The sequence below is a fragment of the Trichechus manatus genome, unplaced genomic scaffold (assembly GCF_000243295.1).
Source record: "Trichechus manatus latirostris isolate Lorelei unplaced genomic scaffold, TriManLat1.0 scaffold00175, whole genome shotgun sequence".
Classification (NCBI taxonomy): domain Eukaryota; kingdom Metazoa; phylum Chordata; class Mammalia; order Sirenia; family Trichechidae; genus Trichechus; species Trichechus manatus.
The window spans coordinates 1,250,217-1,268,634 of NW_004444111.1; the positions used below are offsets into that span (position 1 = coordinate 1,250,217).

At 38.3% G+C, this 18,418-nt stretch overlaps 1 protein-coding gene across 11 annotated transcripts in view; it reads left to right on the forward strand.

Moving 5' to 3' along the window:
- Window positions 1-18,418, forward strand: part of NOL4 (nucleolar protein 4) — a 392,270-nt gene that overhangs the window by 185,680 nt on the left and 188,172 nt on the right. For 2 of the 11 annotated variants that reach the window (XM_004386886.2, XM_023741178.1), the window contains exon 1: window positions 2,232-2,517. The exons of the other annotated variants lie outside the window; for them this stretch is intronic. The gene's annotated coding sequence lies outside the window, so the exon portion shown is untranslated. Of the gene's footprint in view, window positions 1-2,231; window positions 2,518-18,418 lie in introns of those variants that run through there. 11 annotated transcript variants of the gene reach the window in all.

Sequence of the window (18,418 nt, forward strand, 5' to 3'; positions counted from 1 at the left end):
GTCTGTACTCAACTCTAGACTGTGCCCAAACCTTTCTATGAAAGAGGAGACTTCTGAGACAAAATGATTCTTGACCCTCCTTTCACCCCCCTTGCCATGAGCTTCAGAATCTCAGCCTCTTTCCTCAGATCTGCCTTGGGGTTCCTTCTCCACCCTGGTTGTGAGAAAAATGCTATTTCCCTTACATTCCCTATCTCCGTCTCCCCTAAGACGAACATATTATTTTAGTGTCCTGGGTATGCTGATTATTATATAGAAAAATAGGGGCTCATAAAAAATAATATATAGGAGAAAATTTTAAAACTCTTAAATTTCTTACAGTAGTGACTCCTGGCATACATATAATCTTAGTTGGTTATAAATTGTTTTCAAAATTCAAATCTAAGTTGTGGCACACTCAGCATGACCTACTTAAAAAACTTTTCTTATTAATAATGTTGTCTTTTTGAGGGGGGATGGCAAATCTATAATATTATTGATCTCTAGGTAGTCTAAAAGGAATAGCAGATGGTAAACATTACCTATTTAAAGCAGGAAATTATTTCTTCAACATGTTTTTTAGCTAAGCGATTCTTCAGAAATAAGTAATTCCAGTTGGTTGATTTTGAAAGTAAAGCATATGTTGTTTACATGTTTTGGCATTTATCCAGTTTCCCTGAAGATGAGTGTGAAAAATTAAAAAAAAAAAAAGCCCTTTACTAATTAGATAATAATGAGCATAGTGAACACAGGTGCTATAACTTTTTGAATTATGAGAATACATTTTCAGAACAAGCTCAGGGAAGAGGATCATGAGACAAAAAATGTTCTCCATGTATCTGTGAGGTGAATACATATGTATCATGGAGATACAGACCAAGACTCACATTAGACAAATTCAACTGCTATTTTTGACTATGATAGACATCAAAAACACAAATCAAAATGAGTTGAAAAATACCATGCTTATTTATGTGTTCTACTAAATGTAAATACATGCGTTATTTGCAATGTTAAAATTCTAGGTAACGTCGTAATGCTTTTCAAAACACATCTAATGTGATTAGCCAGAAGTAACTGAAGATATCCCAGTCATTTTGCTCAAAGGCCAATAGGACACTTGAATCCATCTAACCTATAGATTCTTTCAGCTCTGAGTGACAGAAACATCCATAAAGTTATGTTTTCTCTGCACTTGAAAGAGGAGATGTAGATGATGTAGAGTATATTGCTTCAGCCACAAAAGAGAGTAATTTTACAGCCTAGTGTGGGGGAAGGGTGGTATGTAGTAATAGCTGCTCCTGACAGAAAGGATTGAGAAATGGAAGAGATAATGGGGAAATCAAGGAGTAAAGAGAAGAGTTGAGAATGAGTCCGTGGATGAAAACCTCATTCACAGTGATTTAGTAAACGGAACCTCTGCTGCTTAGAGGGGGGAGCTTCTCCAGCCCGTGTCCTTTCCTTGACATATCAAATGACAGGAAAGGCTGTGTTTGAATTCACAGCAATGTTTCTGAAGAAAAGTGAATGTCCAAAACACTGCACTGGCAGAGCTATTAAAATGTATTCTCAGCTATTTCAAATAAATAATAATATATGTGTTCATTATTTTCCAAAAAAATTAACTGCTGTGTTTGAGAATATTCTATAAAATCTGCCATCATGCGATACGACCTGATACTAGATCTCTTCTGCTGTTGCATAGGCACTTTAATTCCACTTATGATTATTTTTCTAAATGATTAGTGCTTATTGTGATTATTCTCTGGCTAATATATGTATGCAAAATGTGACTGCAAGGATTGCTTTTGTTAGCATATCCCCTCCCCCACTCTGAAACCTCAAGGCTCCAGACATTGATGCTAGAGAGAAAATGGATGTGTATGTGTGTACACGTGCGACTGTATCTAACCTTCGAGTTGATACAGAGGTGATGAGGTGCAAACAAACAAAAAGGTAAAGCTTTCCCTAGATAATGCTGTTTTTTAATACGTTATTATCATTTTAGAAAAACTTATAGTAAGCTGAATGCTTTAAATTTGAGTGGGAGTAGTCTCTTAAAACACTTACTATACAGAGCGTTTACAACTGGGAATTTAGTATAACTGAGAATGTCACTTTTATTAAATAATTCTGTGATCTTCTAGCCCTGTTCTTAACCAGTAATCTCCCTGTAGCAAAGTGCATAGATAATCAATAACCCAGTCTGTCAGTAAACTTGTTGGGGAATTAAATCCTGAAGGAAGAAGCCCATAGCCCTGGAGGAAGACTGAGTGCGTGTTTCCCTGAGTCTTTGAAGGCTCATCTCAGTAGTCCCACTGCTAGAATGTGCTCTGTTGTCATAGCAACACCATCTCCTGCTTCATACAGGAAAGATTAGCTCTTACTGTGCAGAGGAGAGAATTTAGGGGAAGTCATACTAATCCCTGGGTGCACTTCGAGAGAAAGGTTGGACCTCACCTGAGGGATGCTGTATCTGCAATGATAGAATTGGCCTGCCACAGACACTGGTATTTAAGTTGAAGAGCAGAATTCACAGTAAGTGTCAGCTCAACTAGAGTGAAATATTAATGAGTGAGGTTTGTCTAAGTCTTGTTAAAGACTGTCCCATGCAGCAGTAGAATGACAGCAGGAGCCTCTGATGAGAATGCCAATTTTTTTCCTAGTTTAGGTGGCATTTGAAGGGTGGACCAGATAAGAAACTTGAGAAAAAAATTTAGATACTTCTGCAACATCTGTCTAAAATTCTGGGAGCATGACATTAGATGAGCAATAAAATATGTATTATATGTTTTTGGAATTTTATTTACCCTAGATTTTTGTGCATTTAAATTTAAAATTCTATAAAGAGAAAAAAATTATCATAAAAAAATCTATAAGCAGAGTGACTGTATTTCTTCAACACTGAAAGTGATCAAATTTCATTTTAGAATTGCAAATGTTCTTTTTCAATAATGTATAGATTTTTAAATCCTTTTTGAAGTAGGCAGGTCGTGTACTTCTTTTAATGTACTTATAATATGATGTGAGGGTATTTTGGGGGAAGAGTAGTGTATTTAGCTATTCTTTTTGGTGCTGTTGCTTCAACTTGTCAGCATAAAGCATATACAAAGTGTAAATCTTTCAGGATTTTCTGTTGCATGCCTCAGATGGAATTGGTTCTGTGGGGGCTGTCTCTATGGATGTATTTAGTTTTTTTCTTCATTTGTATTTGTACAGATCCTTTTATAATTACTAAGGGGTTGTATTTATTTTTAACTTTAAAACTGGTAGCCCTGTGATGAAACTGAAACATTTGATACTAATATCTATTGTGGAAATGTCTAGTCCTTCAAAAACTTAATTACTTCTAAGAACACTTTAATACATATCAAAAATAAAAAGACTTGTGCAAGAATATATAGATTTTTACATATTATATTGTTAATATGTAATCTGTGTGGTTATGACTAAGAATGGGTAGTACCCTGAATGTGTATGTTTCATTTAAAGTATTCATGGTGAAAATTGTATCATGCTGGATTTATCATGTTTTTCAATTGTTTTGATCATGGCTATGTACTTATAATGTGTCTTTGAAACTGGGTTTTGTTTCTCATGTGCAAAATCCTAGGTTACTAATGTACTAAACACTACAACTGAAATCACAGTCTAGGCTAAATATAGCCATTAACATAAAAATTATTTAATTGCCATTTGAAGCTTGCTGCTTTAATTTATCAGCATGGAAGAGACTTGAGTATTGCTGCAAAAACAGAGCACAGATCACACATGCATCTCTTTTCTCTCAAGGTCTTGAACTTGAAGGAACAATTGTATTAAAATGTTACATAAAATTATTCTCTTCTTATGTTAGGAAGTACACACAAAACCTTAAGGGTCACACCTGGCATAATAACATTCGAGCCGTAACTATGCAGAAGCCTGGTGTGCTGAAGAAAATGGAGACAAAGCAGGAAGTCAAGGAGCCCTTCTCAGTAAACAAATTATTCTAACCATCTCTTTTTAGTGATTTCTATCTGTTTTTCAGGGTAGAACTCTTAAAACTTACAAAGAGAAAGAGGCAAATGTGTTGCTTCCCTCCCCCGCCTCACCCCCTGAACCTCAGAAAACAAACTAGAGCAGTTTCTCTCTCCTGATAGACTTTGGGCAAAAATGAGAGAAATCAGCGACCTTTTTTTTTAATATAGAGAAACTAAGGGTTCATCATATGATGCTAGGCACAGGATTGATCAAAGAGGACTGGGAAAGGAGAAGGAAGGCTAAGAAAATATGGGCATTTGCTGAGACAACAGAATAAAGTGTACAAATAAAAAAATCAATAATTAAAGCAAGACAGAAATTTCCCCCATTCTCTGCCTCAAACAAAGTTTTATTAGAGATGTTCCTAACCAGTTTAAAAAACAACAGTAACAAAACTCAACTTGTTATGTCACTTAGAATTTTCTATTTTCTGTCTTCTGTGCTCATTTCTTCTGGAAATACAGTGACGATTGAACTAGAGCCAAACGCTGTATGCTGAAGACTGGTCAAGATTTGTTGCTTCCCTGAGGCAAATTTGGTTTGGACCCCTTCTCTTCTGTCACAGCATTATTTCGTGAAGCCTAGGTCATCCTCCAAAACCTAATTATCCCTTGAAGCCATTATTCCAGGAATCCTAGAAAGACAAGTGGTTCCATTTTTGAATGGTCTCAGAGGTTTGGTCTGTCATTTGAAAAGTCGAGGGGTTAGTTTAAGAATAAAAATCTTCAGGACGTCAGGGTCTTCTTGATGATTCTGAATATTGGTAGGTGATCTAAAAATGATCTGAGCTTTTGCATGACAAATCCAGAGAAAATAAAAAAGAGAAAGCAATGGCACAAAAAATTCACACCACCGCATCTGCTAGGGAACTTTCAACAAACAAGCACACACGGGAGGCATTAATACATGATTTTCATGTTGGTCAGTTCTCATGTTAACTGGGCATAGTTTCTAAAACTGCTCAATATGGTTAACAGTTGACAGGTGTATGATAGAAAATATTGAAAATAAAATCCTTCAGCACAAAAGGTGATACTATGATATGAACACCTTTTGTATTTGCTTTTAAAAATGAAATTGAAGTTCAACTTGAACATTTATAAAAGATCGAATCCTAAGACGTATTGTTAGGTTAGAAAGGCCACTTTAGAAAACTGTCAAATAGCAAAGATTTCTCTTCTCTTTCTTAAATTTTAAGATTTATGCTGATGTAAAAATCTTCTGTTTGTATTCTGGAAGTTTGCCTTTGTATATCTCAGGACAACATGTAAGATGCTAAATGAATCTGCATTCTCATTGCATGTAAACAGATGAGTAGGTAGCGTGGTGTGTGGAGATGGCTGGAGCAGCTGTTGAAATTAGGTTGTAGAAAGACCAGAATGTCAGGCTGGGGTATATACATATGCTGATATATACTTCTGAGGGCAGTTGGAAGCCAATGGATATTTGTGACCCAGGAGTGCTATGATGGGAGCAGAGCTCTGTGGAGATGTATTGTACAAGTGTGGATTAGGATGAATATAAGTAAGGTCAACAGTTAGTGGAAGTGATTAGGACTAAGAACCCAAACTGGCATAGGGCACTGAGAACTGAAAGTAGAGAATGGATGGGAGAGAAATCACAAAGGTATAACCTATGGAATTTTATTTGTTACTTTATTCAACCAAGATATATTTGACCTCTGCTATGTGGCAGGTACCAAGTTACATGATAAGCATTACAGAGCAAAATGCTAAAGTTCAGCTTTCACAAGACAGTCTGGTGGGCATGACCCATAGATAGAAAATCATAGTATCTTGTAGTGTTATTGTTGTTAGCTGCCCTGGAGACAACTTCTGACTCATGACAATCCCGTACACAGTGGAACAAAACACTGCCCAGTCCTGAACCATCCCCATGATTGGTTGAGGATCAGACTGTTATGATCCATAGGGTTTTCACTGGCTAATTTTTAGAAGTAGGTTGTCAGGCCTTTATTCCTAGTTCTTCTTACTCTGAAAGCCTAGCTGAAACCTTTTCAACATCATAACATCAGGCAAGCATTCACTGACAGGTGGGTGGTGGCTGCACTTGAGATGAATTGGCCAGAGATTAAACCCAGGTCTCCTACATGGAAGGCGAGATGTCCACCATGGACCCACCAACGCCTCGTCTTGTGGGATGCAATGAGATAAAGCAAACACAGAGGATAGACTTGGTTAGTTATTGGGTAGCAGTAAAGAAAGAACCTTCATGCCTAGAAGTGCAGGGGTGCCATTACTAGACATAGAGAAAGTAAATCACAAGAAGAGTTTGTAAGGAGAGTGGTGGCAGTAATGTCGGGGAGTGCGGAGAGAGGAGGAATGAATTTGATTTTAGACATCTTACATTTGATCTTTAAGTCATAAAAATGAATAATTACACTTAATTAAAAAAGTTACTCATCATGTAGTTTACTTTAGAAGGTCACATTTTATGGCATGGCATTTCAAAATTTCTTTAGCATTTTTTAGATTACCCTGTATGTGTTGTTTCATCTTTAATATTTGTATGTAACAATTAGAGTATGTGAAAATTTGACATGTATATATTTAATATGATTGGACAAATATATATCTTTCCTTCAAAGGAGTCTGACAGTCCTAAAATTTAATAATTTCTGACTAGGGAAACTTTGGAGTCCTCGTGGTGCAGGGGTTAAGCACTTGGCTGCTAACCAAAAGGTCACCTGTTCAGACACATCTGCTCCATGGGAGAAAAGATGTGACAGTCTGACCGTCTGTTTCTGTAAAGATTACAGCCTTAGAAACCCTATGGGGCAGGTCTACTCTGTCCTGTAAGGTCACTATGAGTCAGAATTGACTGGACGGCAGCGGGTTTGGTTTTTTGGTTTAGGGAACCTGTGTGCTTTGCTGTCAGCATTAGTATATGATAAAAATAAACTCGATACAAAGGAAATGGTATCTATTCAGCTGAATTTGGGGGAAACCACTTTTGTAGAAATTACCCAATCAGTTAGAGACAAGAGTATTTTATTGTCTTTTTAATCTGGATAATTGGCATAATGTTCTACCGCTGTAGTTCTGAAATGTTAATAATTAAAATAACAAGTAACATTTGTCTGGGCTGTACAGTTTATCATTGTTGGGGAAATAAAAGAGTCCTGCCAACAAAAAAACCCCTTTGTAACAATATAAAAGAAAGAGAGAGAACACAATTTATTATTATCAGATTTACTTCCATGTAAGGTGACATGAATGTGAAATCTGGACAGAATTTCACACAAATTTATACAGTAAATAAAAGAAATAACAATTACGATATCTTTTATCTCCTTGAGAGCTAAATGGATGATGCGACTTGTGATTGCCTATTTACCGTGTGAGAAAGAGCCTTGAACTAACTCTGTAGTTACACATTTGCAGTTTCAAGGGTCGGAAGTCCTCGACCTTGTATTGGAAAATCAAAAGGTTGGACCTCTTGATTGGCTATTATGTTTTCAAGAAGGAGGTGATGGGGAGGCAGCCGCCACCACTACCTCCTTTCTCCTCAAAGAAAATTTCTTAATTTTACCCTTACACAATATACCTTTTTATACACATTATCTCATTTAATTATCACAGAACACTGCAAGACGCATGTAATTACTATTACATCTAGTGGTGTTTCACAGTGGCGCAGTGGTTAAGAGCTACAGTGAGCTACGACTACTAACCAAAACGTTGGCAGCTCAAATCCACCTGCTGCTCCTTGGAAACCGTATGGGGCAGTTCTGCTCTGTCCTACCTCCAGGGTCACTATGAGTCAGGATTGACTCGATGGGTTTTCTTTTAGCCCACTTCAAGAAGAGGAAAACGATAGACAACTGAAGGGAGCATTATTATAAAAAATGTTGTCCTGGGATTCAGAAAGTTATTCGTCCATTCATTCATTTGCCATTCATTCAACATTTAATTTAAAAGTCCCTGCTATGTGCCGGTTTCTGCATAGGCACACACTTACAGGGACATGAAGAAAATCAGAGGTTGTCCCTCCTCTCAAAGATGATACTGAGCCCTTCCTTGATATGGACCAAGTATTTGGCTAGATGCTCTGCTGACATTAACTAATTTAATCGTAACAATTGTCCTATAATGTAGGTAGTACAGCTGCTCGTTTTCCCTATGAAGAAATTGAGATTCAGAAAGATTATGTTCAAACCACACATATTGTAAGTGACAGAGACAGGTTCTGAATCTGCTCTTCTGACTGCAAAGTTACTCTTAACCCCATAGTGCACTAGTGTGTAAAGTGCTATGGTGAAGGTTAGTACAAGAGATAATACTGAAAGAAAGGCGGACGTGGTGACAAAGTGGGGGAGTTCATTGAGGAAGGCTTTAGCAGATAAACACATTTTTCTGATCTGTAATACAGCGATAATAGTAACTATTTTATGGAATTGTTTTGCAAAGTAAAGGCGATAACTAATATGAAGAAACTTGTACTGCACAAGGTGCTTAATAAATAAAGCAGCCACTAACCACCACGCATCTTTTAATTTAAATCTCTGAGCTACTGCTTTCTCTTTCTTTGCTTTCTTCTTTCTTTGACTGGTGTTTCAAAAGCAGTTATTCTATACATGCGTCCTCTCCTTTTACCTCAAAGTTTGGGAGATGCTTAATTAAACATCAGCAGCCTTTCTAACATTCGATCTTCGTGTGAACCCGTCTGGGTTCATAACGTTTAGGTTAGGAAATGGTGGGCATAATCCTCTAAACTTTAGAAAATACCTTCACGTTCTCTGACTCTGTTGTCTTTTTACTTGCAGATAAAAACAGGCTTGGTGGGTGGAGATGTCATCAGAGTTTTTCCTTTATAAAAGTGAGGATACCATTACTGGTTAGGGAACTTGCTGCTTTCTGTATGTATCTTCATTCACAGATTTCATTGAATACTTTATAGACAAAGAAAAGAAAATTAGAGCCAGAGAAATGAAAGTTTGCAATCAGATCTTAAAAGGAATCAATGGGCTCAATATCTGAACCAAAATGTCAAAATATACTAAAAGATATTCAAAAGTTTGTGACCTGTTGAAAAAGGTTTTCATGTATTGGTCCCGAATGCCTGCCTATGTATGATTTTATATTTCTGTGTAATACTATGCTTTGAAAACACATGCATACCTTCGTGTAACTGAAAACACTTTAAAAACTATTACTTTGTTTATGACAGAATCACATATCTTCTAGTAAAAGCCAACTTTCGTTGTGTTGTTGTTAGGTGCTATTGAGTTGATTCTGACTCATAGCAGCCCCATGTACAACAGAACGGAACACTGCCCAGTTCTCCACCATCCTCACAATGGCTGCTGTGTTTGGGCCCATTGTTGTAGCTACTGTGTAAATCTTTCTCGTTGACCCTCTGCTTTACTAAGCATGATGTCCTTCTCCAGTGACTGGTCCCTCCTGATAACATGTCCAAAGTCCGTGAAACGAATTCTCACCATCTTCACTTCTAAGGTGCATTCTGGCTACACTTCTTCCAAGACAGGTTTGTTCATTCTTCTGGCAGTCCATGGTATATTCAGTATTCTTTGCCAACACCATAATTCAAAGGCATCAGTTCTTCTTTGATCTTCCTTATTCATTGTCCAGCTTTCACATGCATGAGGCAATTGAAAATACCATGGCTTGGGTCAGGCACCCCTTAGTCCTCAAAGTGACATCTTTGCTTTTTAACACTTTAAAGACGTCTTTTGCAGCAGATTTGCCCAATGCAATGTGTCATTTGAGTTCTTGACTGCTGCTTCCATGGGCATTGATTGTGGATCCAAGTAAAATGAAATCCTTGACAACTTCAATATTTTCTCTGTTAATCATGATATTAATCTAACTACAGTATTATTAAGTTTAGCTTTGTATAATTAACATTAAGAGCAGCAATCTGCATTACCATATGGCTAATACAATGATTTGTGGAACAAAACTCAGGGTACTTAAAAAGTTAATAAGAAAATGACCGATTGACAGTGCTTGTAACTTTGAAATTTGTCTAATAATTTTTACTCCAATTAAAAAAAGAAAAACCACTTATAATGCTTTCCTGTGCTTTGGAAGAAGTTTAGAAATTCCCAGAAACCATGGCTTTATTAGAGAATGATACATATGTATAACCTCTCTCTAGAAATTGCTCTAAGCAAGTAAGAAATTTAAGGGTGATAACGAACTTGGTTTTTTTTTTTTAAACTTTTGGGTAATAAGATCCCCAGGGATAACTGTTACCCATATCAGCAAGAGACATGTGCTGCTCTTTAACACCTGCCAAATAGAGGATATCAGAGATCTTCTTTGCTTTTAGTTTTTTCCTCTGGTTACCATTCTTCACAGGGATATTGGGGGAAGGGTGATTTTTTTTTTTTTTTTTTCATTTTTTGTTACAAAACCTAACAGCATCATTCCCAAATTGTCCTCTTAAGGCTTATTTTGAGTCTGGAATTTTAACCTGTGTTCTTCTTGACCCCAAGAATTTGTTTCCTTAGTGGTCCATCTTTCTTACAATTTATACGCTAGGTTTTAACTGGTCAAGAAAAATAAAAGTGCAGGGTCTAACATGACATGATTGGTAACTCTTATTTTGAATATTTGGGTTTTGGAGAATTAGCAATTAGAAGCAAGGTATGTACTATTTGACCTGTGGTAGAAAATTAGATTTATAATCTGCCAACTATTCTCATTACGTTTTTGGCATCCTATAATCTTTTTGGTTATCAGATAAGATGATCTAGAGTGGGGTATGTAATCCTAGCTATCTTAACAGTTCACTGCACCAGTCTCTAACCACTTAGAGATTACGTACATCTCTTTCTTATTTTACCATAAAAGAGCAAAAATTCAGTAGAGTAATTAAAATATAAAATATACTTCCGACCAAAGTTGAGTGAAAAATTTGGCATGTGATTGCCCTGAATTCTGTGTTGTATCACTATTAGTGGTACTTATCTCACATGGTTCGTTTTGTTATTTATCCATTCTGTGATACCTAAGTGAAAAATACAAGCGATTCCATTGAATAACACAGTACGCTTAGTTTTTATTGTTCTGCGGCAGAGTGAAGTGGAAAGTGTACAGAGTTTGGCGTTATACTTGTTTCTGTTGGAATCTCAACCCCACCCTTCCACTTTAGCTTCCTCAACTGTGTAAAGGGTTACGAGTCTGCCTTACATGTTTTGTTTCCAAAATTCAATTGATAAAATAATAAAAAATATTTTTAATAAAATATTACACGTTTGTTTTAAAATATATACTCATGATTTAAAGATTTAGCTTTACTAGAATCTCATCTATCACCAATGGGTTACTAATAAGACATTACACATTCATTTTAAAAATACATATTCATGATAAATAATTCTAAAATTATGGAAATGAATAGAGAAGAAGGAAGGACCCACTATTGTCTACCCCTGTTTCACTGTACTTCCACTGGATAACTTCAATTGACTGGCACATACCTTTCCAGACAAGAGAGATAGATGACAACTAGAAAGATATCCTTTTTAAAAAAAGTATAAAAATGGTTACCAAGATTTTGAATGGATGTGTTTTTTATTTTTTTCATGGCTTTGAATCAGTTGTTGGAAAGGACATTGTGCCAATGATTTGCTGAAGCTGCCTTTTTTTTTTGTTTTGACACTATTTGTTACTACAGAAGACTTAACAATTTAAAGAAAAGTGGAATTGGATTGAGTTTATATTTATTTTTTGTAACCATTGACTAATTGTGGCAAGTATATACATCTTAACATTATAGATATAGAAATGGCAGCTAAGCCAAATTAAAGACTAGCTCTTAAAATATCATTCTGTACCACAACTACCACAGCCTCCACCAGACTGAGTCTAGCACAACTAGATTGTGCCTGGCCACCACCACTGACTGCTCTGACAGGGATCACAATAGAGAGTCCCAGACAGCGGGAGAAAAATGTAGAACAAAATTCTAATTCACAAAAAAAAAAAAAAAAAAAAAAAAAAGACCAGACTTACTAGTCTGACAGAGACTGGAGAAACCTGAGAGTACGGCCTCCGGAGACCCTTTGAGTTCAGTAATGAAGTCACTCCTGAGGTACGCCCTTCAGCCAAAGATTAGATAGGCCCATAAAACAAAAGGAGACTAAAGGGGCACACCAGCCTGGGGGCAAGGACGAGAAGGCAGGAGGGGACAGGAAAGCTGGTAATGGGGAACTTAAAGTCAAGAAGAGGAGTGTTGACACATCATGGGGTTGGCAACCAATGTCACAAAACAATATGTGTACTAATTGTTTAATGAGAAGCTAGTTTGTTCTGTAAACCTTCATCTAAAGTACAATAAAAAAAAAATTCTATATCTATATATATTGGTCTGCAAATGTCGGCAGAGCTGAAATGTGTAAATTAGAGATGACCTGGAATCTGCTAGCCAAAAGTGAAAACAAAAGTGTTTATAGCTCACTAATTAATGCTGCCCATCAAATCTGATTGCAGAAAAAAGAGCCACCAGCCCGATGGAAAGAGCAGTGGCCTGGGAGTTGAGAGGACTGGGCCCCATTCTATCCTGCTACTCAGTGCCAGGCTGTCAACAAAAAACCCTGTCCTTTGTCCTCAATGTAACCATTTACAAAAAGGAGTGTTGTTGTCAGTTGCTGTCCAGTCAGTTCTGACTCATTGTGACCCCATGTGTTACAGAGTAGAACTTCTCCGTAGGGTTTTCTTGGCTATAATCTTAAATAAATGGAAGCAAATTGTCAGGCCTTTACTTCTGCTGTACCACTGGATGGGTTGAACCACTGACCTTTCAGCTAGCAGTCGAATGCAAGCCGTTTGCACCACCCCGGGACCTATAGGAGTGTTTTGAATTATCCTGTTATTTTCGCAGAATTGTTGTGGCAATAAAATGTGAAAAAAAATTTTTTTTTTGTCTAAAATAGATCAAATTCTGGAAAAACCATGATGTAACTATAATACATTGCTGATTTTTAAAAAATGTTCTGATGGCTCTATGGCTTATGCATCTTACGTATTTTAATGAGTACCTACCAGGTCAGTTCAAGAAGCAGTTCTTAAAGTTGTTTGTCATGATCTGTGATGAGGTAAGTACAGAAATTCAGAGTATTCAGAAACTTTTATAGCAATTTGACAGAGTAATTTCATGTCTGTAGAATCCAAATATAAAATAAATGGGTTTGTATTTTATATGCCTTTTTTATTTCCTTATTTTTTTTTAAATTTTATTGGGTTTTAGGTGAAAGCTTACAGCATAAATGAGTTTTTCATTAAAAAAAGTTATACATAAATTGTTCTGTGACATTAGTTGCAATCCCCACAATGTACCAGCACTCTCCTCCTTACCTTTTCCACCCTGAGTTCCCAGTATCCATTCATCCATCTTTCCTGTCCCCTCCTGCCTTCTCATCTTTGCTTCTGGGCGGGAGTTGCCCATTTGGTCTCACACACTCCACTGAACCAAGAAGCACGTTCCTCACGTGCATCACTGCTTGCCCTATAGGCCTGCCCAATCCTTGGCTGGAAGGTGGACCTCGGGAGTAGCTTCAGTTCTGAGTTAGCAGGGTGTCCGGGGGCCATAGTCTCGGGGGTTCCTCCAGTCACTGTCAGACCAGTAAGTCTGTTTTCTTCTTTTTTTTTTTTGTGAATTTGAATTTTAGTCTACATTTTTTCTCCTGCTCTGCATGGGACCCTCTACTGTGATCCCTGTTGGAGTAGCTGGTGGTAGTAGCCAGGCAACATCTAGTTCTGGGCTCAGGCTGGTGGAGGCTGTGGTTCATGTGGTCTGTTATACTTTGGACTAATATTTTCCTTATGTCTTTGGTTTTCTTCTTCTCCCCTGCTCCGAATGTGCTGGGATCAGTAGAATGTATCTTAGGTGGCCACTTGCATGCCTTTAGGAACCCAGATGCTACTCACCAAAGTAGGATGTAGAATATTTTCTTTATGAACTATGGCATACCAGTTGAAGTATGCGTCCCCTGAGACCATGGTCCCCAGCGCTCAGCACCAGCAACTCATTCCCTCAAGGTGTTTGGATGTATCCAGGAAATTTCTATGATTTTGCCTTGGTCAAGTTGTGCTGACTTCTGTATTGTGTGTTGTCTTTTCCTTCACCAAAGTTAACACTTGTCCACTATCTAGTTAGAGATTTCCCCTCTCCACCCCTTCCCTCCTCCCCTCCTCATAACCATCAAAGATTGTTTTTTTTTCTGTGTGTAAACCTTTTCTTGGTTTTTATAATAGTGGTCTCATACAATATTTGTCCTTTTGTGATTGATTTATTTCACTCAGCATACTTCCCTCCAGATTCATCCATGTGATCCATGACATAACGGAAGTTAAAGGACCAGATTCTTCACCACAGATAGTTTGAGAAGTGCTACACTATGGGTCAGGTGCTATGCAAGGCCCAGGAGATAAAACAGAGAGTAAAAACCCACCTAGTCTCTGCTCCCTGCCTGGGGTGCCTGGGAGACCCAGGTATTAACCAAATAACTATTCTAAGTGACTATGTCATTCAAACTGAAATGTGCCCTGCCCGCCTACTTTCCTCCTCTCTCCTCCCTTTCCATTTTCCTCCCCATGCACTCCCCCTTCCTCTCCTTCCCACTCCTGTATCCCCCTTTCTGCCCCTCCTCACCGATTCTTCTCTCCTCCCCTATCCCTCCCTTCCCTTGCTGTGACTTGTTTTCTCTACAGTTCCCCGTTAATCTTGCACTTGTTTTTTTTTTTATCTATTCTGATTTATATGTCTGAGAATCTTAATCTGTGCCAGGTAATAAATAATTATCTTAATATCCATCATAGTAAACAAGGACACAGCTATTCTAATATTCTAAATTTTAGAAGTAGTATATTCTCTGTCTGATTACCAAAGAGTATATGCCTACATCCCTACTCCTTCATTCCTCCCTCCTTCTTCCCTTCCTTTCATCCATCTACTGAGCAATTTATTTAGTACTGATGGAGCCCCTACTATGTGGCAAGCATTGTGCCACGCTCCCCACTGTACCCACGCTCCTCTTCCCACTCTACACCCACTAAAGAAAAAATAAGTAAAAGTAATAAGAGAATTGGAATTCAGGATTCTGTGAATCTATAACCTGGGCATGTGCTACCTTAGAATGCATTCTTCTTACGTGCATCCTTTAACAAATAGTATCAAAACGAAGCATGTAGAAGGTGAAATTCAGAACTATTTTTGTTTTTATTAAGATCAACAAATGCAATTGTCATGGTTCCTTTTTCTAAAAGTCAGAAAATGTAGGCAAACTCATTTTCTTTAGAGCATAGCTTTGATTTGCCTTTGGGGTAGGACTCTTAATATAAAAATGACGAAGCAATTTGTTTTCCATGGCACGAATCACTCAACCATAGAACACTTTGCACTACTAATAATGGTTGTAAATAACAGCTGAAGTGAGTTGTACATGAATAAATGTGAAACTTTTTCATGGTTTAATTTATTTTAGGTTGTTTTGTCACTGTATCTACTATTGCAAATTGGTTCATGCACCCTGACAGTTCTAAAAAAAAAAGGCACATTTTTGGGAAAAAGTTATTTTGGTAGAGTAAAAATAAATATTTTGTGTCTTAGCTTTTTATAATGCACAAAACAACGCTCAAGTCATATCTACAACGCATCCAAGAATTTTTTCAGAAAAATAGACGGTAGTGTCACATAGACAGAAAGAGGTTCTGTGCCTTCAGAGATGGTCATGCATGGCATGGATTCTTTCCATGGCTGGTGTTTGCAGTGTCCCCAGAAGAATCAGGAGACATGAGATCATATCCTAGAGAGGTATGTGGTGGAAGAGAAAAACACAGGCTGTGGGGTCAGCCCTGTTGTGTCTGTGTATGAGTTGGGCTTTGGTATCTGTAGAGTTTGGGGCAAGTCATCCATTCAGGACCCAGACTATACCTCTGTCACATTAGACTACCTGGGCCTGCTTTGAGGATTAACCAGTTACCATCCCGTTTGATTCCAACTCATGGCGACCCCTTGTGTGTGAGAGTAGAACTGTGCTCCATAGAGTTTTCAATGGCTAATTTTTCAGAGTAGATAACCAGGCCTTTCTTCCGAGGTGCCTTGGGTATACTCAGACCTCCAACATTTTGGTTAGCAGCTGAGCGTATAAACCATTTACACCACCCAGTGACTCAGCTTCAAGGATTAGATATAATGCATTAAAGTACCCAGCACTGAGACTGGCACACAGTAAGGCACTAATTAAGCAGTAGCTTTTTGTTTTCTTCAGTTACTTCAAATAAAGAGGGTAGAAGGGAGGCGTCAGTTTTCATAAGAATGATACATCACAATAAGGGAAACAGTGATTTAAAGGAATCCAAGAATAGGAAGTATAGGACATCCATGCCGGGAATTAACCTTAACTAAGGTTAAGTTATATATAGGGTTATCATATAGATTATTGTCCAAACCAGCCCACATTTGGGAGTCAAAGAGGGCGCAGTTGATATTCATTGTGAGAATAATTGTGCACCAAGCCTGTGCCAGGCAAACCAGGCACACAGTCCCTCTAATTATGTATCTCTTCTCCATTTCCATCTGTCCCTTCCCTCTGTCTTCCTCTGCTGGATTTGCCTGTGACCTTTCCACCCCAGTGCACCCTTATGACTTCTACTTCAGCTGCAAGTACTAACCAAGTTAGTAGTTTGAGCTTCTCAGATGTTAACATGCACATGAGTCTTGCTAAACTACAGATTCCGATTTAGTATGTCTGATGTGAGGCCTAAGATTCTGTATTTCTAATACAGTCTCCCTTGATTTTGATGATGATGTGATCCTTGATTTAGGTGATTTTGATGCTGCCGATCATTGACCCACATGTTGAGGAGAAAGATGTTAGAGCAAAGTCAAAGAGAGGGAATCTTTCTGACCTAATTCCCTATCTGGTTAGGTCACATCAGTTACTGCTTTGACCTCTGATGCACTGATAGCCTTTGGGTCAGGTAGAAGCCCTGGCAGTTTTGGCCTTCGTTAGTGTGAAAACGGCATGGGGGCGATGTCTGACCTCCTCCAACCCCACCAGGGGGAAGGAGAACCAAGATCAACAGCACAAGGCTGACTCCCATGAGGTGGAGGCCAGACAAAGCTCCTCTCTCCGTCATCTTTACTAATTCTGACACCAACCATCCCTTGCATAGCACTCTGCTTCTCTTCTGGGTTAGATAATTCATTGCAATGGCCACAAAGAACTCACAGACTATACTCACAACTATGGGGTTTACGAGGGAAGTAACAGTTACAATTCAGGCTCAAGAACACTCAGGATACACTTCTTCCATCAGGATAGCCTTTCCCCAGCTTTGCTTGAAGGCACGCCTCTCCCTGGCCCTCAGTTTCTGCCCAAAGGCGCTCAGCTTTCTCTTTCCGTGGGCCAGGAAGCCCACAGAGTCCTCTCCTACTGCCAGGTCTCTGCTGCTGTGTCTCTCCTCCTGGTCTCTCCTTCCTTGGTGGTGATGGTGGGCTCCTCCCCTCTGCTTTGAGATTGGCTCTCTTTTAAGGTAAAACTGACCATTCCCCTTAGTAGGCCACAATTACCCTATCACACAGTTACCTGGGTGGGAGTTAAAAGACCATGGCTAGAAAGGCCACACACAAAAGTAATTAATCGCACTGCAGTGAGTCACACAGCTACCAAGTCAGTAGGCTGTTGGCAGGTTAATTTGCCCTGGAAGGGAGTATAGGCAGGAGGTCTATATACTAAAATGATTAAAACAAACAAACAAACAAATCCGTTGCCCTCAGGTGGAGTCAATTCTAATTCATAGCGACCCTATAGGACAGAGTAGAACTGCCCCATAGGGTTTCCAAGGAGTGACTGGTGGATTTGAGCTGCCAATATTTTGGTTAGCAGTCGAGCTCCGCTGTGCCACCAGGGCTCTGAGTGGAAGGTAGTAGCAGGCTATTTCCTGTGAGTCTCTGATTTATGAAGTACTGCAAAATGGGTAACTTTAGATGACGCCTTTAAATTTAGTAGTGTCTCTAAGAGCCTCCTAATTCTAAAGTTCACTCACTTTTTTTCTCCCTATAATATACCACCTGTCTTTTTCAGGCCATACCCTTCCAACACCCAAACAAGCATTTCTCGCTGAGGAATAGCTGTAGGATTTTGACAGCTATTTAGTCTAGAGTTAGAAAACCAGTTTCTAATGCTATGTTTGTTGCTATTGATGTGACTTAAGCAAGTTCTTTAACTTCATTTTAACTCCATCAGGCTCTTTAAAATGAGAAAACTGATAGTGTTGTCTTATTTACAGGTCTATTATGAATATGTTAAAGGCAATGACTATCAAAATGACCTGCACAATTAAAATTTTCAGATATTCAGATGAATCTATTATACCTTCTTTGTTTAAATAACTCAGAATACTTTGGTCTTGGTCAGAAAGAC